The 24,117-nt window shown below is 39.8% G+C and overlaps 1 protein-coding gene across 3 annotated transcripts in view; it reads right to left on the bottom strand.

The window, feature by feature from the left end:
• The window catches only part of TBL1X (transducin beta like 1 X-linked), a 203,957-nt gene that overhangs the window by 143,581 nt on the left and 36,259 nt on the right, over window positions 1-24,117 (bottom strand). For all 3 annotated transcript variants that reach the window (XM_065638786.1, XM_065638795.1, XM_065638778.1), the window contains exon 3: window positions 1,031-1,103. The gene's annotated coding sequence lies outside the window, so the exon portion shown is untranslated. The remainder of the gene's footprint in view (window positions 1-1,030; window positions 1,104-24,117) is intronic.

Below are 24,117 nucleotides of genomic sequence, written 5' to 3'. Positions count from 1 at the left end.
TGTAGATACCAGTAAGGATATTGAACTTACTGAAAAACTAAACGTAATTCTTTTAGCGTGATAAACGCCAGCAGGAAGAAATGCTCCAGCTCTGGCAATTGTTTCAAAAAATTCAATTAATTTGCCCATTATTAAAAATACATTACCAGTAGAAAGAAGTTTCATGCAATATTATACTATCTGCTCGCTAATATTACATGCATTTCATATATGAATACGTATGAATAAATAAACACATTAAATAATACAACAAAGTACCTTTCTGACATGTAAAATGACTTATTGTAACCAGAATAACGCTTGGATTACCAGGAAAGGTAGGTAGGTGGGTAACTAAAAAATATTCTTCCTCTCTTTTCAGAAACCTGTGGAGGTTGGGTTTGGGACTGGGGACCATCAGATGCCTAGAAATGTCTGCCACATGCCCCGTCAAAACTGATGAAGAAATGCTGTCCCTGTCCTATTTTAATGGAAGCGAACCCAACCATTTTAATGGAAGCGAACCCAACCAAGACAACAGTTTTTGTCTCAAACAACGTGAAACGAGTGTTCGCCCTTTCCAAGACAATCCAAGCCACCACAAGGTCATCTTCTCAGCCTTCATCCTCTGGTGACCTCATACTTAACCTGGCCCCTTTTTACAACTTCAGTCCTGCTCAATCTCAGTGCCTCATTATCATCGCAAACCAGCAAGATCAAATTTAACTTTAAGAAACAGAGAGGTCATTCAGACTCAGAAATTAGTCTCAAAAAACCGACAAAGCAAAACACCAAGATGCTCAGAAATCCTGCGTATAATCCATGTTTAAATTTATGGAAGCTTTAAGGGTAGTAATAAAAAGCAAACCTATTGCTAAGCACTGAAGGCTCTATGCAACATTCCTTTAGCTAGCTCTAGTACTCCTAGTCTTTTTCAATTCAAAAGCCAAGGTATTGTCTCAAGTTACAGACCCGTGATTAGGCACAGAGACGCTGAAAAATATAGTTTCAACATTTTGTTAAGGTGATTTCCAGCTAAGCATTCACTTACTCAGGTGCAAGAACAGTCAAGCTCCCCAGTTTCCCCCAGATTTTTCCTTCAGGCCAGTTTTATCCTCAGGTACCTGTGTACAATAAAAAAAATAAAGAAAACATAAATTTACATAACTCCTCATAAATTCATCTCTTGATTATATTAACTCTTAGGGCCCAAATTGTCAGCAATTTAAAAATTCAGATCTCCAGCTTTTCTAACAGGATTATTTCCCATCAATTTGCTTAACCAGAAGCAAACTGAAAGATGTTTTTCCCCTGCAAAAAGACTGGGGTTTATTCGACCAGTTCTACACACACACACACACACACACACACACACACACACACTACACTCAGCACAACCTCAAATGAAAATGAAAGAGTTTTCTGTGAGAAACCTCATGTAAATTCGACCTAGTAGAAGGTGAGATTGCATGATTTAGGTATATTTCATCACTTGCTTTAGGAATATAGACAGACAGCAACACAGTTAAGGCCTTGTTAGCCACAGATTTAAGCTACCTTAAAACTGGTAACACGTGACAAGAAAATCCTATGTATTCAATTACCACTTTAAAATTGAAAGGAGGTTTGTGTACAGGTGCACTGTCACTTAGGTAAAGAAAAGCTCGACAATATAAGTTAGTCTACTTTCTCCTGGTACGAGTATGAATTAAAGAAACATTTTCATAATGTGCTATTCATCCATATGGAATCAATTTTTGCAGACATATGGAGCTCCAATTAAATAAGTGTGGCTTTGCTGACACAGAAGTCCATCTGCACATATTCAAATTTTCCAGAATTAGACCATCTAATTTAGAGCAGCCCATCTAACAATAACAGAGTAGAAAAGCAAGACATTTGGTATGACACAACCACTGAAACTAGTCTCTTTAAATAGTAATTCCAGCCTCACTTTTGACCATGGTCAGAATATAAACAGATAAAACTAAATTAGTTCACCTAAAATACAATTATGATTACATCAGATAAAAAAAAAAAAAATTCATCTTCTTCATCATGCAAGTAAATCTGTAAATTGGAAAAGTAAGCAAGGTATGTTTTTTCAAAGATTTCACCAGAAGTCAAGGGAAATTAAAAAACTGACTGTAACTATGCTTCCTAGTTTTTAAGTTTTCTTTGCACATTGTGCATCAAGATTTTCCCAGGATAAATATAAGGAAAACACACTATTTAAAAAAACAGAAGGCAAGCTATATATGAACATCTACATCCTCAACAACTCTAAAATCTCCAAATAACAAAGGCATCCGATGAGGTGGAAACTAACACATTTTTAAGGTAAAGACTTCAGAATTCCCAATTTTTATTTTTATTTTTTAAAGATTTTGAGTTAAGCGTGCCCCCCTTGCTCATATCTAGTCTGACTTGATTTTTATTAGGTGATAACACGGAATTTTTTTCTACAGGGCCCAAACCTCATTCAGTGAATCCAGTAGCTAGAAGAAAAGAGAGTACTGAAAATCTGCACGTTAACTCAATTACATATGGTCACAGCACAGCTCTACACTTTATCTACTCCAGGTTATTCTGTGTTGTTTCAGAACAGCACTGGGAGGACAGAAATGCTGGTTCTGACACAGAGCTCCTCTTTGGTGCTGTCAGGGTAACAAAAGATTGCATTACAGTCCTTATGAAGCACGTCATGTGATCCCCATAGTCTATGAACTTAAAGAACAAAACTTTTGAATTAGAAGCATTACCAACTTTAGCCTTCAACCAGAGATTCCTAAAATTCATTTATTAGAGTAGCTAGCCTTATACAATACTTTAATTTCCTGGGGAAGTTCTCTTCATTTGCCTTAACTAGGCGGCGCATCTTTCTTGCAGCACACTGCCCCATTCACTACCTGTCTTGAAGTTTCTACAGCAAATGAAAGCGAGTTTTCAAAGACCTGTCTCCTTTGCTGCACACTCTTCATACACTTCTGCTCCAGTTGAAAAGACGATATGATTCTGAGATCATATAATTTAAAACTATAGCATAATGTGTATGTTCAATGGAGCCCAGTTAACATATTCTAGACAACCTTAATTCTTCACCTTCCCAGCTTTGCAGCGCTTGCTCTTTGTAACTCTAACAACATTACTCAAGACAGCTTTTTGAGCTTGGTTTAACTTCCAGCTCTTTTGATGACAGTAACTAGTGAAGAGGAGAAGCTTCACCTTGTTCAGCACAGACATCCAGAGTCTCCCTCACAACTTTGCCACCTCTCCTTCTCATCCAAGCTGTGCCAGTGTCAGTCCCAGGGAAATGTGCCACCACCCCTGTCACTCTCCTTGTCATCAGGCTCAGTCTCCTATTTCTGATCTCAGTCCTGCCTCTTTACAGTAACTGCTTCATTCTCACCAACTTCATGATACAACACATTGCTCCCTGCAAGCAAACCCCATTTCCCATGAGCTTCCAGCCCTCACATCCTCACTTTTCCTTTTAAGCTCAGCACCATCTCTCAGCTTTCTGTCCCCTTCACAGATCTCCTGGCTCTTCCACACTACTTTTCACCTTCCAGTGTTTTCCCCACTGCTTTACTCCCCCACTCAGCCCCCTGTGCCTGCCCCTTGCCCTGGCAATTTTCAGGTTTATTCTCAACAACCAGCTCTCTAGCTTTTCCACATTTCCCTTCCTGGTTCCTACAGAGTCTTTGTGATTAGCGTGCCATAAGCCATGCCTGCTACACTTGGTGCTGAACTCACTTCCAATGATGGGCGTTAAAGAGATCTGTACAAGGGCTAATCAGCAGGAACACTTAATTTCAGGATCCTAGAAGAACTTCGGCAGGAGACAGTCCAAACCAGCATTGCTGTCCGCACAGAAGTAGAATTTTAGGCACTTAAATCCCTTGCTACTGAAAAACACAGGCACCTATATACTTAGATGTCAAGGCTGCTGTATGAAGGCCTTGTAGACTGTAGGTATTTCAGTCTTCATATTAGATTAATACCATCTACTCCTAAATTTAAAAAAAACCAACCTACAAAGAACCCAAATAAAGTTAGAGTATAAATCTCAATCTAAACGCACTCTACATTTCAGTTAACAGAGTTATTAGTATGTCCTTAAACCATTCTTTCTGAAGACAAAACAGCCCTTCATTCAGTCAAATATATTAAGTATTGGGGGGAGGAGGGAGGAACGCTTTTAAATTAAGAACAGGGATTTCTTGGCACTATTTACCAAGGATAAGTGTGCTTATTTTTATCCCACTGGAAGAAAAGTAGATGATAGCATACCTTCACCTATTTTTCCCAGAAAGTATGAATCAACCAAAGACATCCTCCTGTCTTGCCTCAAACATTCGCCCTTTTTGTGGGGAAGGAGCTTAAGGGGGTTAAGGACGAATTTAAGGTTATTTTACACAATTACAAAATCACAGAATACCAGGTTGGAAGGGGCCACAAGGATCATCTGGTCCAACCATTCTTGGCAAAAGCACAGTCTAGACAAGCTGGCCCAGCACCCTGTCCAGCCGAATCTTAAAAGTGTCCGATGTTGGGGAATCCACTCCTTCCCTGGGGAGATCATTCCAATGGCTGATTGTTCTCATTGTGAAAATTTTCCTTCTTGGAATTTCCTTCTTTTCCAATCAGAATCTCCCCAGGAGTAACTTGTACCCACTGCTCCTCATCTTTTCCATGTGACCGCTTGTAAAAAGGGAATCTCCATCTTCTTTGCAGCCACCCTTTAAATACTGGAACATGGTGATGAGGTCTCCCCTAAGTCTCTTCTCAAGGCTGAACAAGCCCAGTTCTCTCAGCCCTTCCTCATATGGCGGATTCCCAGTCCATTGATCATCTTTGTGGCCCTTCCCTGGACCTTCTCCAGCCTGTCCACCTCTTTTTTTGTATAGCAGGCGCTAAAATCGAACACAGTTTTCCAAGTGTGGCCTGATAAGCACAGAGTAGAGTAGGATAATGACTTTTTCTCTGCTGGTGATGCCCTTGTTGATGCAGCCCAGCATCCTGTTGGTTTTCTTTGCCACAGCAGCAGCACACTAGTCACTCATATTGAGCTTGTTGTCCACCAGCACCCCCGGGTCCCTTTCCACAGAGCTGCTCCCCAGCTGGGTAGATCCCAGCCTGTGCTGCACTCCCAGATGCGAGACATTACACTAGTCCTTGTTGAACTTCATAAGGTTCTTGTTAGCCCACTCTTCCAGCATATGCAGGTTTCCAACAGAGTGGCTCTACTTTCTGAAGTGTCCACTTCCCCACTCAGTTTGGTGTCATTGGCAAACAAGTTAGGAGAGACTGATGCCCTCAAGATGTGAAATAACAAAGAAAATTAAAAAACGGTTGATTTATTGCATAAGTCTTATTTTTAGAAGAGTTTCAATATTTGGCTTGGTAACAATAGGGTTTGTATCAACAGAATATGAAGGAAATAAACAGAAACAGAAGTCACAAGTACATAATAAATTAAAAGGTGATGAGAGTTTCTTCCCACCTTTGAATACATAAAAATAGTTCTTTGGATTACCTCATTACTTCACTCTTATTTGTAACACGCATATTTTGAAAAGAAGAAGTAACACAAGCCTTAATATAGATTAGTACAGGTTTGGTTATCCCAGCTTTTTGGAAGCAAGGAAAACTAACAGCTAGCCGTAGTAATGTTCCTAACACAGATTTACATGTCAGTATCCTAAACCTGTCCGCTCTCCCACTAATCTGGCCTTCTGCCTTATTTTTTCTTTTCCCATATTTTATACCTTCTCCTATCTCACACAACTCCTCCTCTTCCTTTCATCTCCCCATGTTTGGCTCTTCCCCATAATTTCCTCACTGAAATACAACTCAAGTTTCAAATGGTGAAGAATGCAGTCGCCTTTCTGCACAGTATAATCACTACTTTGGTGGCACAAATCACACGTGCTGCAAATGCTGCAGGAGCTTTTCCTTAGCTTTAATACAGTTCAAGACTGGTGTATCAGAGGCGAATATAAAGCAAAATGCTAAACTGATGTAAGTGAAAACTTCAGATTAATCTTCCGTGTTATCTTTGCAATGAGTTTCCTAGGATTTATAAACTTGTTTGATGTAACCTGTATGCTGATTGCCCAGAAGGCAATAGTTCTGGAACAATAAAAATCTAGAAGGGTCACACTGGATTTAAAACCAGACCCATTGTTAATTCTTATCCTGAGCTTATTTTCAGTATTATTCCCTCTTCTTCCAGGCCCACCTCATTTAAATACACACAGTGTCACATATTCAAGGCACACTTCACATTCCATTTTGTTTCATGTGCTCATAAACTTCCCTGTGCTTAAGACTTGCAGGTCTTTCCCAATTGCACTATTTCTAAATGGTGCAAAAAGACACACAGCTTTTCTCCATTTTTTCTTCTGAGCCACTACACTTCCCCTTCTCATGATGATAAGACAGTAGTCGGTCACATTGCTCCCTTTCTCTACCAGAGCCACAGATTCAGGCTTCTCTTCCATCAAATGCAACCCCAACCCTTCATGGTGACAACAGCCACCTCAGTTCTCTTGTCTGCCTTTGTGCTCTGCTGCTGTCCAAAATCCTACTCCTCCCAAACAACTAATGGGCTCTGTTCCTGAATCCTCAATGTGCCACGCACTGAAGGACTCAGGAGGCTGAGAAGTGCATGTGTGCTGTGTTTGCAAGCACACGTGAGAGGGAGCAGAGGCAATTGCTCACTGAGGAAGAGAGGGAGCTTCTCCTCAGGGGGAAATATTCACATACAGCCTGACGGTTTAAGCTCTAGGATCCCCACAGCCTGTAACAAAATCTATGCAACTGAATCTTCCTGATTTAAAAAAAAATCAACCTCTGCTGAAATGATATGGACTCCATGAAGAAAGCCCATATTCCTCCTATGCTGCTACTGTATTACTGAGCAGCCATTTAATAACAGCATGCTTTACTTAATGAGTACAGATGAATGAATGATTCAGTGCTAGAAAGTGTCTGCTGAAGCAGAATTTCTATTGCATCCTGATTCTTCCAGCATTGAAACTAAGAAGAACAAATAACTCTCTGATTTATCTGAAGTACAGTAGAGTGAAGTTACTTTTTATATTTAAATAACAAATGATGGATAATATTTATGTACACTATGACAACGCAGTCTTTCGACAACCTTTTTTTTGCGTCTGATATATAAACATTAAGTATAAATGCAATATCATCAATGAACGCAGTATTTACAAATAAATCACTCCTTCTCTGTTAAGCCACACTGTGGTAAGTACACTTTACTGCTGAAAGTGGTATCTAATTATCTTTATTTGAACCCCAATGCAACAGGGAAATAAAAACATTCAAAATACTTGCATCTTGCTGATAAGCACTCAACATTGAAAGGTACGTGTCATGATAACGTAAGATAGTATTTATTCTCATTGCTTCCAAAGAGGTCTCAAACAGTGACACAAATATATTTAAGGTTGTTCTATTTCTTGTTCTCTGATTTTGCACACTGCCTGCTGGTGTTGAAGGCAGAAGGAGATTCAGTTATCCTGGCTCCTTCCACCAGTATGGCCTGACCCTGCGAATCCACCTCTGTCACACCCCATGGCAGAAGAAGAAGGACTGTCAATATGAATCGTGCCCTTGGAACTAGGCTTCGAAACCTAAATAATCCAATGGTTGTAACTCATAGAGAAGCCAGTTATCACTGGTGATCCTAAACATTTCTCATAAATTGGTATTTGGAGTCTCTCCTATTGATCAGCATGTTTGCATTTGTTTGCTTGTTAGGATAACAGTAACGTAAATATCTGTAACTATTAGTAGTAGATTGATGCCGATTTAAAAAAACAAACAAAAAAACCCAAACAAAACAAAAGCCAAACCCAACAACATGAACAAAACACTGGTAAAATGACCAAAAGCCATACAATGAATATCAGTACTTGCGTCCACTCGCTTTAGGGAAACCCTCTCATCTGTTCATTTTCTCTTCCTGCTCACGAGCTCCTGGCATCCCTCCTACTGCAGTGTTTACATTCTAGTTTCCATCACCAGTGAGATGAAAAAGACGCTTCATTCACCCACAAATACTTCCTTGCCAGAAAGGTCAAGAGAATCATTTCCAAATGAAAGTCTGTCATTTCCCCCCCAACGAATTACCCATGTGAAGCCAAGAATCACCCCATCTATACCTCAAAAGTGCCTGTATCTCCCCCGAAACCTGCAAGACTGAACGAAAATAATGATTCTTACTATCTAATGATTTCCCGGCACAGAAATTTACCAGTATAATGGTGACAGAATCATACACTGTACTAGTTTAAATCTTCCATGAAGGGGTCTGGTAGTTTGTTGGGGGGTTTTGTTTGGTGTGTTTTGGTTGGTTGGTTTGGTTTTTTTGTTGTTGGTTTGGTTTTGGTTTTTTTGTTTGTTTTTTTGGTGTGTGTGCGTGTATTTTGTTTTTGCTGGCTTTTTTGTTGTTGGTCGTGGGCTTTTCGTTTGTTGGTTGTTTTTGTTGTCTGTAGTTTTGTTTTTCGTAATAAATAGGTTTTTAGCTTAACAACCTTCACCCAAAAGAAGCCCAGCTCACCTCGAAACATTTTTCTTACTAGAATAAGAGGATTTTAGTGTGATCGCTATAGCAATTATAGCCTGAGTGATGCTAGTTAACTTGCTCACACAGACAAGTCCTAGAACTTCTCAGCAAACAAGTGATCTGGGTTTATACTTTGTACAGCCTAAAGCCAACATAGTTAACATTTCTTTGATCCTTGAGCTTCACACTCCAGAGAGCTGCAGGAGTGAGGAAGTGCTGCAGGCCTGGTAGTTTCAGGAACTATTAATTATAGGAACTCATCATGAACGGTATTGCTAGGAGTTTGCTTCAGACCATCTGAAAGTATTAGAGATAATCCGATAGTTTAAATACAAACAGCGCAGTTGCTGTCATGCCACTGTCCATGAAAGACAAGGTCTCAGTGCATTTTTTTTCCCCCAGATTGACAAGCTCTAAGGTGTCGAACAGGAAAGTAATTTACCACAGTATAAGCCGCTTCCATTAAAATGTATTCCCTAGAATGTTTTCTGTGTTTGATCTCAAAGTAAATTATAAATCACATCCAGCTTTGTTACTGTCTATTATACTATAAATATTATGCCTACAATTTTTGAAAGATTGGCTATTAAATTTAGTCAAAGTTAAAGTACACTCTTCTGAACTTAACTCATTTCTGAAACAGACTTCATCCTAAATTGGAGTTACAGTCTTTTTATGGGAGAAAACAAAAGTGATGTCCAGCTAGCCCCAATTATAAAATTCATGAGCTATTAAAAATTATTTGTCTCCTTTTCAAATAACATGTGTAAAACCACGCAGCAGGTTATCAGTAGAAGCAGGAATAATATCTTTTAACTAGTTCGCCTTCTTAAGAGTTCTCCACTGCCTAACAACACATTTTATAAATATTCAGGTTTACATTACAGTCATTCCCTATCATAATCAATTTTTATTACGACAATAGTCACCTAAAGCATAGAACCATTTTCACAGTCAAGTGAATGTTTGGTGGCACAATATAGCCTGAGCTTAAAAAGTCCAATAAATTAGATTTTACTTTTTGATCTTGCCCTCCAATGAAACACTGAAAAGAAACTTCCTCTTTAAATCCTATCCAGAATAAAATCTAGAAAGCTGCAGTCCATCCTCTACCATCTGCTTTTTCACTTACTAATTTAAGAACACCACTTTTTCCTGCTGCACACTTACCAGGAAGCAGCTATGCCACGAATGCGCTATAAACACTACGCGTCTCCCAGGCTGCACGGCCTGCTGAAAAACAAGACAACCTAATGGAAGCGCTGCTCTTTATCATCCTCCACTTCCTGACCGCATTCTGGTTACTTAATTCAAAACCAAAGTTAGAGCCCAAGAAAGAATTTCACATCTCATTTTCCTCCTGTATTTCCCCTTTCAATCTGAGGTCTAATGATACGCCAATTTCCCTGGAAATCCATTTTCTCACAGAAATGCTGCAAAATGCAAAGGCAGAGGGACAACCAAACAGCAAGGCACCACCTGATGAAAACAAACCTCCTGGGGTGTAGGAGGAGACAAATACATATATCCTTCAGACAATACGACAGAAGAACTTCCCTGCAGCAAAGTCTGAGTAGCAGAAAGGACGCAACACCTCGTCTGGATCACCAACACGGCATTTCCACATGTGCCTCTGCAGTTTTGAGACACAGGATGGTCCCTTTGGGACGGATGTGCAATTGCAGGCAACTACACGATGAATGTGCAGTTCTGAAGTTTCCACAGTATGTCTGCTCCGTGTGCCCTAAACGTCACAAAATGCTTCTCAATACCCCACAAAAGGCAAAATAGCTGTAGGAAAGGCTATAATTATAGAATACCATAGAGGGAGAGATGGAGCTTGAGCATCTATATCCTGTATCTTTGCAATAGCTGCGTATTTTTTTAACAATGGCCAAGTAACAACTTCTCCTAAACAATCACAAGAAGTGCACCATGCATCACACAACAAGAAGGAATTAAAATGTCTGTTTTATCCTCTGTTTCCCCAGGGGGAGTCATTCATTCCTGATTGCAGATCCTGTTATCAGTTCCACAGTGAATGTGAGAAGATGGGGGATAGAACAGGGGACAAGTAAAATAAGTTGTTATTAAAGGTTAGTTTCGGAGACAAGCAGAAAAAACATACTTCTTATCCACAAGCAACCACTGGAAACGCTGAAGCATACTGTTACTGCCAAATAAATGTAATGAAAACAAACAATTTCAGCCTCCCTTCAGACTCCTTAGAGACCTCAATACTCCAAATCCAAAGATTCGTCTCATAACTTTCTCTAGTCACTCCAGGATAAAATCTCCTGTGCAGTTTACTAAACCCAGGCTTAAAACTGTTCAGGTTCTTTGCCCCACTGTCCTGTTCAGAATAAATTTGTCTAAGCTAAACAATAAAAGCTTTCCAATTCGCTCTTTGAAAGATTAATACTCTGTAGGTCTGACCAGCCTAGCAGTCTGTCTGCACCTGTTCCAATTTAAGTCCATCTTTCTGTTCACTGTAAGGGAAAAGTGTTGGACGCAATAATCTAAATGAGGTCTCAAGAAGGCTTTGTGAAATACTGTTAGCATTTTTCCCTCGCTTTACAAAAACATCATGTCTAGCGCATCGTAGAGCCACATTGGCCTTTTTCACAGCTGCACCATACCAGTGGCTTAGAGCCATCTTAGTGGCATTGTCACAGCACTTTACCTCATTCAGACTGCGACAACCATTACATCTTCTACACAGCATCCTATGACGTTAACAGATGTTCTTCTCATTTTAAATATTTGCATATCGAGATATAGACAAGCACGACCTGTCTGCGACTAGACACTGGGGGCTCTCAGAGCTGAATTAGCAACTGAGACTTTCTGATTCTCCATCCTAAACAAACACCTCCAAGCACTCGCAGCAAACAGATGAACTCTACAGTGCACAGCAACAAGGGTACTCCTGTTACTCCACACCAAATGCCTGTGCCTGCACTCAAAAACCATTTCTAAATCAATGGTTATGGATGTGTAATTGCATTAGCCTGCTGAGGAGCTACACAAGAAGATGCCCAGAAAGGCCAAATCTCCACCCACCCTGACATGGGAGTGACCTCCTCAGTCCTCACATCTTCATGTCTTCAGCTGGCACTGAAAGTGCCTTTTTGTCGTGATCCCATCTAGACAAGTTTCTAGGTGTTAGGCCAACTCCTCCCACATGTGGTTACTCTTAGTTGTCAGAGCGAAAGCTACCTAATTATAACCACTTCTACCAAAGCTCATGTTTACACTGATATATTCTCTTGAAAAGGATTCTGAATTTATAATTGGAATGCTCTTCTTGCTCTAAAATTCAGATAACACTGAAACTGACAGCTCACAATAAAAAGACCAAAAAAATCTAAAAATGCAGGAGCACAAATTCAAAGAATAATGATGAACAAAGGAGCTGACTGGTACCAAGCAAGAAGCTTGGTGGTTTCTACTCAAGGCAGTGTGTTGTAGCTACTCGTATCATAATGTTCATTTCACAATCACAATCAAGTACTCCTAATGCTACTAATAACTTACCTTTGTGAAAAGTTTGCCCAGAACATGAACGTTACCAGAACTAGACAGAACATGAATTACTCTCTGTTAAAGCTCAGGATCTCTTAATTGCCTCAGAAATGCCACGCATGCTTTGCAGTTGCATTCCAAAACATACTTTTTCTTCCAAGCAACTAGCAGAGCCAGCAGTATCCTCTGAGCTATGACACAGGAGTCTTTTTCGGTAAATCAAGCAAGCATTCTAGTCAAGCAATATGCTGCCTCTTCTCCTCAGAAAATAGATATCCTAGTTATACTTGAACTTGGTTTCTCTTTTTCACCCATTATTCACATGTATGCCTCAACCATTTCCCATTTAGATCTGTGACACGAGATGTCCTCCACAGATGAATGTATTACTTGTAAGGGAAAAAAGATCACAAATATCTAAGGCAGATGGGATAGTACCTGCTAGTACCTTGTGGTGTCAAAGGTGTTAATAACAGTGCTACATTAAAATGAAAGAGCGTAGTTTTGCAAAGCCTCAAGCATTACCTCATATTAACTGTAGACTAATAGAACTCGCAACATCACTTCTACAGATGAAATATATACACACCTTGTAGATACGTATGCTTTCAGAGCACTTTCATGCATTACTGAAGGAAGGTATGGACCAGAAAGAAATGAATTCACATGACCTAGCATGTTACTGCTGGCCAGCTGAGCCAACTCGGTTACAACGAGGGGTGGATATTCTTCATACTTAGCTAACCGCCCAGCAGCAGGGAAAAAAATAACTCTGAGGTGGCTTGAGTGCGTCTTCTTTTACTTTACAACTGAAGGGATGAAAATGCCGTCATATAGCCTGTTATGCCAGGGCTGATGACGACCCACCTCATCCGAAGCTGCAGTAACAGCCAGCGCTGCATTATGCGGCAGTAGCGCAATCTGCCCCAGGCTGTGAAGGTGGATTTCTGTCCTCTGTGCCATACACGCTTGTTAGCGAGATAGGAATGTATCGGTTTGGCCCTTTTGGTTTTGATAAAGGAAAAAGTTATGCTTCGCTGAATCTCAGGCACAATTCTGGTTAGGTTGTTGGTCTGTGACACAGAGAATATAAAATACACTTTCGACTGAGTGCATGCTTGACTTATTCTGACAGAAAGTCATCTGAAAACCAGGACAACTATCTCCTGATGTTTGTGCAGTTGGGATCTACATAAATAATATTCCTATATTAAAATTTCAGAGTCCATAAATCTGGTAAAACAGAAGTGTATTTTTTATTTCTAATATGGAATCTCTATGCAGAAAACCAGCATGATTTCAAGAAGATTTCAAATATTATTTTATCTGAATACAAATGCATGTACCTCTTGTAAAGTCCTACCAGCAAAATCCACTCACATTCCTAGTTGGAAAATACATATGCCAAGATACATTTGCAAATAAGGCATATAGTTTGCATGCATACAAATACATACTGAAATCTTTGTATGTAGACATGGTGAGAGAAACATTGCAGTTTGCAAGTAAAAATGAGCAGGCAGTGTTTCAAATTGACAATGTGGTACGGTGTTATCAGAAAGGACAAGAATTAAAGTGATTTACAGTAAATTACCCAAACTAGCCAGGGATGATACACCGTTACAAGACTAAATTAAGAAAGTTTGCATTGCTGCCTTACGGTGCTTGTTCTTTCAATACTGAATTATCTATATCTGAGCATTGTTTGGTTTTGATGTTAGCATGCAAGAGTTTTTTAAAAATCACAACACACTTGAACAGATTCAATTATGGTCAATACTTCCATTTCTAGTATAAAGTCCTACTTGTCCCTTCTGACTGACCTCACCACTTTACCTTTTAATCTTTAGAATCTTATATATCAAAACTATCAGAAGAAGGAAAAAAAAAAAACCACAACATAGGCCCAACACAGACCTTGTGCCTACATTAAAGAGCCTAACTCCCTTCAAATTCAGGGAATCTAAAGCTCCAACATGTATGTTTATTTACAGCATAGTCCTTTCTAATGGACAGTGAAGAACATACAGTGCTGAATGATATTTTGTGAAAGTGGCATGTATGTATTTGTATGATGTGAGAGAAAGTATAGGTATGACATAAGATAAGGACTCAGCATAGTCAAATGTCAGGTGGGATAATAACCTGCAAAGCAGAAACTATACTGTCTAGTTAATGGCCATAAAAAGGAAGCAAGAAACTACAGGAGGAACACTCAAAAAATATTACACGTGGTATTTTACCAGGTTTCCTATGGGCATCACTTCAGTGATACTTTTGGCTTAACTTTGATCAATTTACAGTAAATTTAGATTTGTTCAAAAGATAAAAGCAAAACACACAAGACCAGAATCACTGCCTTTGGTTTACTGTCTTGCATTTTGCATCAAAGCAACAGTACAGGCAATTACGATTTCGTACAATCAGCTGGCCACTCAGACACTGAGCAGCAGACTACAAACTAGGTCTCCCACCTTTTTTAGGACATTCATGACATCCCAGCAAAAATATTCAGTATTATCAATTAAATTAATATCACAGGTGACATTTGGCAAGGTTGCCCACATTCAGAGTTCAAAACCCAACCATGCTGAACCTCTACATTGTGTAGATCTAACCACTTAGGAACACATTACCACTGAGTATAAGGAAATATATTGTAAGTACAAGAAAGTATCCATAGTACAGAGTACCAGTTTTTTAACATATAAAGCTGGATGTTGAGATACAGAGTTACAGCTTTGTTGAAAGATCAGCAGAAACATTTGCATTACTTAGAAACTTAGTAACTCCTAATATGAACTGGTTGGACCTAAATACCTGCTGATATAGTTCCAGCCGCAGGGTGCAGGATTTTTTCTTAGTGCATGAGAGCCCAAGTATTAAAGTAGGCTAATCTAATGAAAAGCAGAAAATACTGGTGTGGAGGAATAAATATTTTTAAAATACAGTTTTACACTATTCATGTAGGACCTACTGATAAAGAAATAAAATATTTTTTAAAGGCAATTTCATAGGAATTTTAATCTATGTATATTTTATTTAACGTACTACTGTGCTGCATGTCAGACTAAACAGCCCTGTCAGGACCTCTGAAAGTTAGTCTAGACATGAAGAGAGGCATACTCTGCATGGAAAGACTTCTGAAAGGCTTTGAAAAGAAACATTTTGGAGAATTCTTATTGTTTCTGATAAGGCACATAGGAGTGCTTTCTCCTGAAGTAATTCTTTATGTAAAGATAAAATATATTTTAAAGCATAATTGTCAGACACCTTCACACTTCCAAGAGCCAATGATGCCGCTCATGGATTTCTTACTACAAATGCAAATGAATCGCTATTCACTTCAGCAATCTCCATGGCAGTTAAAATGCTTACGTGAGCAACTTTCACGCATCCTTTGGTGTCTGCAGGATTAGATTTTTGGTTTGTGGTTACCTGACATACAGGTCAAACATCTATTAAAAAAAAATACGGGACATTAAAGGTTGCTATCTAGTTAGAGCAACAGAAAAAGTGTGCAAGATACTATTTACTTCAGGACCTCTATGCCTCCCTGATGAGCAAGCATGCTAATGGCAGTCTACATCACAATTATCCTAAACATCAATATAACAATAACACAACCCTCACTATCTGAAAGAGCTACAGTTCAGTGTAATTAACACCAAATCATCTCTTACAGGTATTAAGTTCACTGAAAACAATGGTAAATAAGTTAAGATACATACACACAGAAGAGCTTTAAAAAGGAGAGATTTCCAATTTCACCTGCACTAGAGACTACTGGCCAGATGCTGCTCTGAGTCAATTCCACCCAATCTCAGATACCAAGTCAATGTTGGAATACTGACAATTAGCAAAAGATAGTAAAAAAAGACAAGTCAACATACTGTTTTCAGGTAAATCCTGTTGAGATCAGGAAAGGCAAACGTGAAAAAAAGAGAGCAGAAAGACTCTGCTTCACAATTGCTTCACTGCGGGATACCCACACTCACTTCAACATACAGAGAACACTGAAACTTTTCAAGGGAAGCTTATTGAAGTAAAAGCAATTACCAATGATATGCGGGGGTTTTTTTCCACTAAAATTACTTCTTTTAAAGCCTTTGAATATTTTTAGTGTATTATTTTAATAATTTTTTCAGCTTTGGTTCTAAGTTGCCTCCTCTCAAAGACTCAGAAAAAATAAGTAAGCAAAATGCTTAGAAACAGAGGAAGATAGAAATTTTAATCATGGGTTTAAAATTTCTATCCCATTAAGTCCCAAGGAAATTAGATCTTTTTTTTTTTTTCCCTATCTTTAGCTATTTTATCCTTTGCAGGAAGTATTTTTGCATGTCGGCAAAATCACCTTTATGAAAATCTTTGCAGTCTAACCGTCACGTTGACCCTGTCCACTTTGAATGAACACATGGGTGACTTGACTTGGCTGGAACGCACAAGCGGAAACCGTAACTACGCCTGCAAAAAGCAAACCAAAGAAAGAAACCCCCGTATTAAAGTGATGGTTTTACCATGTGACATTATAGTTGCAATTATAATCAGTTTCAAAATAACAAGGAGATCTGCTTCACCTCAGAGAGTGGGTGTATTGTGCTTAAGATCTTACTGGGCAACTAGAAGTGGAGAATTCCCTGTGATCTCTGATGCTCAGTTTTCCATACATTTTCATCGGTATTGCATCAAGGCTATGTCAGCTAAAACCCTCTCCTCTCCAGAGCTGCTGCACAATGCCACTGATTTCAAGTTTCGCTTTTTTTATTTTCAGATCAGCTTGAGTTAAGAGCGTATCTTTGTCTCACAGCAGGATAAATATTGCATGTGCGTTCCTATATTTAGCCATCCTATACGCTATAGATGAAAAGCAGCAGCTAGATATTGTCAGTTAGAGAGTAATTTTCTTGACCTTAAAAAAAAAAAGGAACCAAAACAAGCCATGGTAGAGAAGGGGAGGAGGTGTTTTCCTCTTCCAGCCCTTTAGTCCTTTGTTTATTCTTTTCCTAGTACAAGACTTTACAAAGACAGTATAATACTATCCTATCATTTTGATTGCAAGCTCTCAGTTGTTTTGGTAATGAATTATACACCAAGGGTTCAGGCAATCTTGGAAACTGAAACACATACGTGAGGTTTTTCTGCCAATCTCTCCAATTCGCAGCTTGTGATGGACCAGCAGTACACAATTTCAGAACAATGAGAGCCTACATATATATACACTCAATATGCTAACATGAAGCAGGCATACCGAAATTGCTAGCCTTTCAGGGCACAAACTAAAATATGACCTGATTCCAACATGGAGTTCAAATGATATATAATGGAAAGATTTCTAAGGCAAGCAGGCAGCTGAAAACTCTTCTATCTGCACGACAATCCTGCTAAAGCCTGGGAACACTCGCCTTGAACAAAACTGACAAGGCAGCCTTCTCCTGCCCCCCACCAGGGGCAGTGGGGACAGGAACATGTACAAGCCTGTGTGATCTCCTGGGCCACCAATCTTTCACTACATTGCACTATCTAAGAAACATTTCCCAGGGGTATAAATTAGAGTAAACCTTAGGCCACCATGAGTTGTGATTACTACAGAAAACTGCGCAAGAGGTGTTTGCTGCCCACAGTCCTGACTCTCCGCGTGGTACATCTGCTGCTCCAGCGAGGGATGCGGCAGCAACGGGAAAGCACCAGTTGCCGTGGTTTCACCCAGCAGGCAGCTCAATGGCACACACGGCTGTCCCCTCACCCCATCCTTCTCAGTGGCATGGGGAGAGAATTGCAAAAAAGTAAAACTCGTGGATTGAGATAAACACAGTTTAATAGGACAGAAAAGGAAGTGATAATACTAATAATAACAACAATAACACAAAAGCAGTGATGCACGATGCAATTGCTCACCACGCACTAACCCATGCCCAGCCGTCTCCAAGCAGCAGCCCCTGGCCAGCCTTCCCTCAGCTTATGTACTGAGCATCACAACGTATGGTGTGCAAGATCCATATGGTGTGCAAGATCCCTTTGGCCGGTTTCTTGTGCATCTCTTCGCTGGCAAAGCATGGAAGCTGAAAAGTCCTTGACTTAGTATAAGCACTACTTAGCAACAACTGAAAGATCAATGAGTTATCAACATTATTCTCATACTAAAACACAGCACTATATCAGCTACTAGGAAAAAAATTAACTCTATCCCAGACAAAACCAGGACAGCATCTTACATCAATCACAGTCATTTTAAAACAGAGATTAGAGACAAAAAAATACTTAAAAGAATGATGCTCATTATGAACTAGTATTAATTTGAAAATCTGTATTCAAGCTACAAAAATTCACATTAAAAAAATAAAGGTAATAAAACTATATTTATTTTTAGGAAGCTTAACAAGTGAAGAATTAGCATGTGTCCCAACTTTAATCTCCAGTTTCGCTACATGACACTGGGAAGTTCTGATTTAATTGTATAAAATGGTGCTGTCAAATCTGCTTTCAGTAACTGCTGGAAGCTTCCTTGTGTACTGAGGGCAACCTATCTTAGATCCGTTCGTGGAGAAAAAATAATTCTTCATTTACTCGCTTCTCTGTACTCCTCCAATTTTCACTTTGCCAGTGCTGGCCCAGCATGGGCACGTTTTGTTTATTCTGTGGCGACTTCTCTTTGGGCCAACAACCCATAGCAGCAACCGCAGGCATCTAAACAGCAATTGCTGTGCCAAAACGTGCCCTGCCTCACGACCTCTCTAGAGCTCTGGAGGAAGAGTTTGGGTGAAGCATTCCCGTAACTCTGTCAGACAGCAGCAGAAGGTGCTTGTCTGTACATTCCCAGCACCAGGGGCCAACCGCACTCACAAAAGCTCCAGAACTTTCCCCAGGGTTTCCTCGCTGTGGAAATCAAGGTGGAAGAGCTGGTGCCTGTTTAGTTGCCATGTAATACAGGTCAGGAGGTAGCTGGTATATGAACATGCCCATTGCCTCATGGCTGGGAAATACTCCTGGGACCACTGTCTTATTGCAGGAATTTCTTTCCTTTGTAGCTCTGTTTACACATATTTTCATTCCCGTTTCCTCCCTAAATACACACCTTCTTTTAGGTCTAACTTCTTAACAGTCTCTTTTAGTTCATCACCTTGATTTCCTGTTCCTTGCCAACAGGAATGATTATTCCTGCTCAGTGTTTTTAGCTTCCATCAAAAGTGTAAATTTCAAGTAAGCATCACTGAAGCACACTTAATTTGCCGAAGAAATGGTCCTTTTCGGTCACTGAATTATCTCTCTCCTTTCAGAGGCAACCACATCATATATCTGAAAATGCACCGTGTCCAAACGCACCTGATATTAGGTCAATGAGCTCTCTGTAGTGCCTCCACTTCAGTGTCTCATTGTCAGTAGCAATAAGAGCTTCACTGGACAAAAATATTGAGAAATGTCAAGAAACATCTCAGAGTTGAGACTGTCAAAATAATTCTTTATTAATGAAGGCTGCTCAAAGAAGTAAAGTTGTAAGGTATGCAGAAGCCATGACAGAGGGGGAAAACACACACACACACATACTCTGAACAATTCCCAGTCAGAAACATCAATTAAAATTATTTCATAAGTGCAAATGGATCTATACCATAAACTCTTAGAAGCAAGTATTACTGGTAAAACTCTAATCCAATCATCAGCAGTAACAAAATATATGTACATGCTGCACATTTTCAACGCATCAGACACAAAAGTGAATTTTATAGCCCATCAAATAACAAAAAAGGTATAAGTCATGTAGTTGAAAATGGAAGACAGACAGAGGCACAAGAGACATGGATTTGAATTTGTCTAGAAAAGTATTTCCCTTGCTTTCTCATAACTGTTTTGAGAGATGATAAATATTTAAGTATGGTTGGACTCGATGATCTTCAGGGTCTCTTCCAACCAAAATTATTCTATTCTAAATATCATTACTAAAAAGCCATTATTGAACTGACAGTCATGAAACCATACTCTGAATATAAAGTCTTCGAGACAAAATAATTCTGTCCTAGCACGGCAAATGCTTAGTTACTAGTAAACAACAGCAGAGCACTTCACACTCCGCAAAGTCTGGAATAATATAATTCTGCTTCAGTAAGAATCTAGAAGTAAGAAACCGGGATATTTAACGAGCTATGCAGGATTTATTACCTTTGAGATGCTACCCTAATTTGCAAGATATAATCAAGTTTCCAAGGAACAATGCTAAAAAGTAATAAAGGATCCAGATCTGATTCCATAGCAACTCCTTTCATTTAATCATAAAAACAAGATAAACCCATTTCACCAAAAATGAAAAGATAGACTAGGCAGATAGGGAACAAATCAGTTAAGTACAGACACCAGAAACTAAAGTATGAGATGGCATACAAATTCTGTGGTTGACAGAGATAAATCCATCAGATAAATTCAAAAGAATTAGAACTGACACCTAAACTAAAGTTTGAGCAGAAGCTACTACCAGTGCACAACAGGAAGAGTGAGATGTTTCAGACTTGTCTCAGCTTTGAAAATCCCCTAACTTTATTGATTTGTGTCACCACTTCATCATTATTTTTTAAATAGCATATTTCAGAAAACACTATATTCCTATAAACTGGGATTTTGAGAACTGACATTATTTGCATTGGCTGATGGTGCATTCTGAAAAATAACAATATACCAGTGTTCCTGTGAGATATAACACATATCAAGTTCAAAGGAGACCTTACATAACATACAATAAGCAAATGCAGTACCTGCTGTGAACACAAACTCACTTTCTAGCAAGGGACAACAGTATCATTTTCCTGTAGCTCAAAATAAGGTATAAGTAAGACAAGTGCCTTATCACGTAAGGGTAATACTGTATCAGAAGTGCAAAGCAAATCAGGAGTAACAGACAAATTAATTGTTAATGAAAATATTCGTGAGGCTGTTGCACTTTCTTCTTAGGAGAGCAACAAGGTCAGAGAGCCTTGGACAGCTGCTGCTGGTGGCTGCCAAAGAGCCTGAAGGCCACTGAAATGAACCATCCTCCAGCCACCCCTGTCCCCGCTGAGCCTCACAGGTGGGAGCGCACACATCAGCCACTCCTGACTCCCTCTCACACATGATGTAGAACATACATGCGTATTCCTCTACGAATCGGAGAGCAAGAGGTGAAAAATTAACAAAACGAGAACGTTACCAACAAACTATGCTAATTTAAAAAGGTCTGTCTTGTAGTGTGCTTTACCATTACAAGGAATAGAATGTAGCAGCTACCATAGTCACTAACTGACTGTGTCACTGAATAACGCCCTATAATGCTTCAGGATGAAGACGTAAAAGATGAAACATCTAAAACAGTTCCTCTCAATACAGTCTGATGATCAAGGGAGACGAAGGGAAGAGAATTTAAGAAAGGCCCATTAACAATTATTCGGGAAAAGGGGAAAACCATCACTGCATACCAAAAAAAAGAGTGGAAAAACTAGATGTTTATGCTGATATCTCTGGAGGCAACTACAAATAAAGACTACACATTCAGCATTTTCTACCTTCTCCTAAACACCATCATTTTGTCACAAGCACTGAGGTACTACAACCTCAGCTTTTCAGCGTACCAGAGGGACTAATTACATTTAAAAGGTGCTATGTAATCTGTGCAGTTTGCCAGAGCAAAACAGGTACCTCTATACCGGACAGTTTCTTCAACTACCCTTCAGGTGGAGGACCCATTTATGAATTTCTTTGCACACAACTGGTTGCAATATGATTAGGTGATGTAAAGCAGCACTATGTACTATTTATCAAATATTTATAAGGTCAAAACCTATGCAATAGCATTAGCAGATATACTGAAACAGGAATGTGTCACAGTAAGAGTTAATGCACTCCCCCAACTACCTCAACTTATTATTTGAGGCAATAGCCTTCTGATTATTGCAATATTCAATTCAGTCTCACAAGAAAAAAAAAGAAAAAAAACACCTCCGTGTGGTAAGCTTTTTATGTGGTGAAATTCCTCCCTGTACCAGAGGTGATCTTTAATTCAGTTCAATATACTGTTTTCATTACAACAAGCTGCAAATTACTTCCAGCATAACCATAGCAGGCAAGGATTACGTTAAACCATATTCTCAGCTGACGGCCTAGTAATGTCATTACTTTCTCCAAATAAATTAACCCGTCCAGTGCACAAAAGAGAGAACCACGCTGTAAATAAAGCATTATAGAAACATGGGTCAACAGTGACCTGGCAAAGGTTTAAGACTGATGCAAATACTTCTGGTATGAAAAACAGAAGAATGCTGCAGGTGTGAAGAACGCTTCTGAGAAGAGGAAATAGGGCAGGCTGACACCCTAACACTTAGGCACATGTTGTATTTGATGAGAATGCAGCGAATGGGTTAATACCTTTGAGGCTACTATTTTTAGAAAGCGAAGCAGGAAGAAAATACTGAAAAAAACTTTTTTTAAAGAGTTTGGTTTAGGTTACTTATATACACTTGTTTGTATGTGAGTGTGTGCATATACGTACATGTGTATGTGTGCATTTGTGTGTGTGTACAGAAAACACCACTGGCTAATCATTCAAACAGCTTGCAGAAAATATAAAGTACCTTCCGTTCTCTCAGATACATACTTCAAAGACCAAGAAAAAGAAATAAAAGCTGCTCAAACACATTACACAGAAGCATGAGCTTGTGTCTTCCTGCTCTCCCTAACACACTAAAAGGGCAGAAGGGAAAAACAAAGATTAAGTATTCACAGCACATTCTGCAAAAATACAGAACTTCCATATTAGACAAAATTCAGGCTAACACAGTATACCAAATACTCACACTGGCCTTTACTTAAAAGATCCTAGAAAAATAAATAATAGATCTAAAGCATCATTATTAGTGAGCTGTATTAGACACATAGCCCAGTCTTTTGCCTTGGGAACTCGAGGGGAAACTGACTGGGCCTTTCCATCACTCTGTCTCGTGGCTTTCTGCAGGAGAAAAGGACTCACCAAGGGAGATGAGGAGCTGCCGGCGAGGCCACGCAGAGCACTGTGGGCAAACACCTGCACCACCACCCTACAGTCCCCAGGGAAAGTCCACAGCGTGGGACGGAGATGAAAGCTGAGGAACAGAAGAGGAAGGCCACCTAACCTGAAATGACTCGCTCGGGTTAAAACACTGAGAAATACACTGCAGAGTGTGTTTCGAGCTAGCAGCCCAAACCCAAACTATTACAAAATCCCACGGCTGAAGATGAACAAATGCTCTAAAATCCAAACCATGTTGGGTAGCTGAAGGCTATTTCAGCTAAGTTAACTGGCCACCTCAAACACAAAGGAAAAAACAGAGCACACAGAGAAAAGATGTGGCTGTGGGGTTTAAGAACTGAAAAGCAAGAGATTTTCAGTCTGCATTTGCCTCAGTTAGCTGGAGATTTGCACCACTGAGACAGACCCAGCTGCTCTCCTGGTTGCTGGGCACTTCCTCACTTACCTCAGAGCATGTGATCCCATGGCTGCAGCACAGGGCAGTGGGCAAGGAGAGGAAAAGTACCAGGCAAATCCATCCAAGAGAAAACTACTCCTTCCCACAAACACACCGAATCACTTTCTGTTCTAACAACTCTTCTAATGGGACTCTCCATCCTGTTGTGTGATCACCAAGGCTTGTGTGTTAAAATCATCAAGACGACAGGTACAAGGATGTCCCTTTTGGTACCAGCCTACAGTGGCAGCAGGTAACATGAAATCACAAACCGAGAACGTACCACGTCTGGTCCCTCTCCTACAGCCAAGCCAAATTGCTAAGGACTGCAGAGCTGATCAGGAATTAGCAACTGCAGAACAGGCTCCAGTTACTGCCCTTCTGACCCAGAAAGGCTGGTGACTCTGCCTCAGAGTCCCAATCAAAGGAGGGACGCACTCGCACACAACGCCCCAGCCTTTCAGAGTAACCAGTCACATTTCTAAAACCTGCTGGCACCTCAAAACCTGCAAGTCTTGAGTGACGCATGAAAAAGGGCAGAGTTGGAGGGAGGAAGGC

The sequence above is a fragment of the Caloenas nicobarica genome, chromosome 1, assembly GCF_036013445.1.
Source record: "Caloenas nicobarica isolate bCalNic1 chromosome 1, bCalNic1.hap1, whole genome shotgun sequence".
Classification (NCBI taxonomy): Eukaryota; Metazoa; Chordata; class Aves; order Columbiformes; family Columbidae; genus Caloenas; species Caloenas nicobarica.
This window is presented reverse-complemented; position numbering and strand designations above follow the sequence as displayed.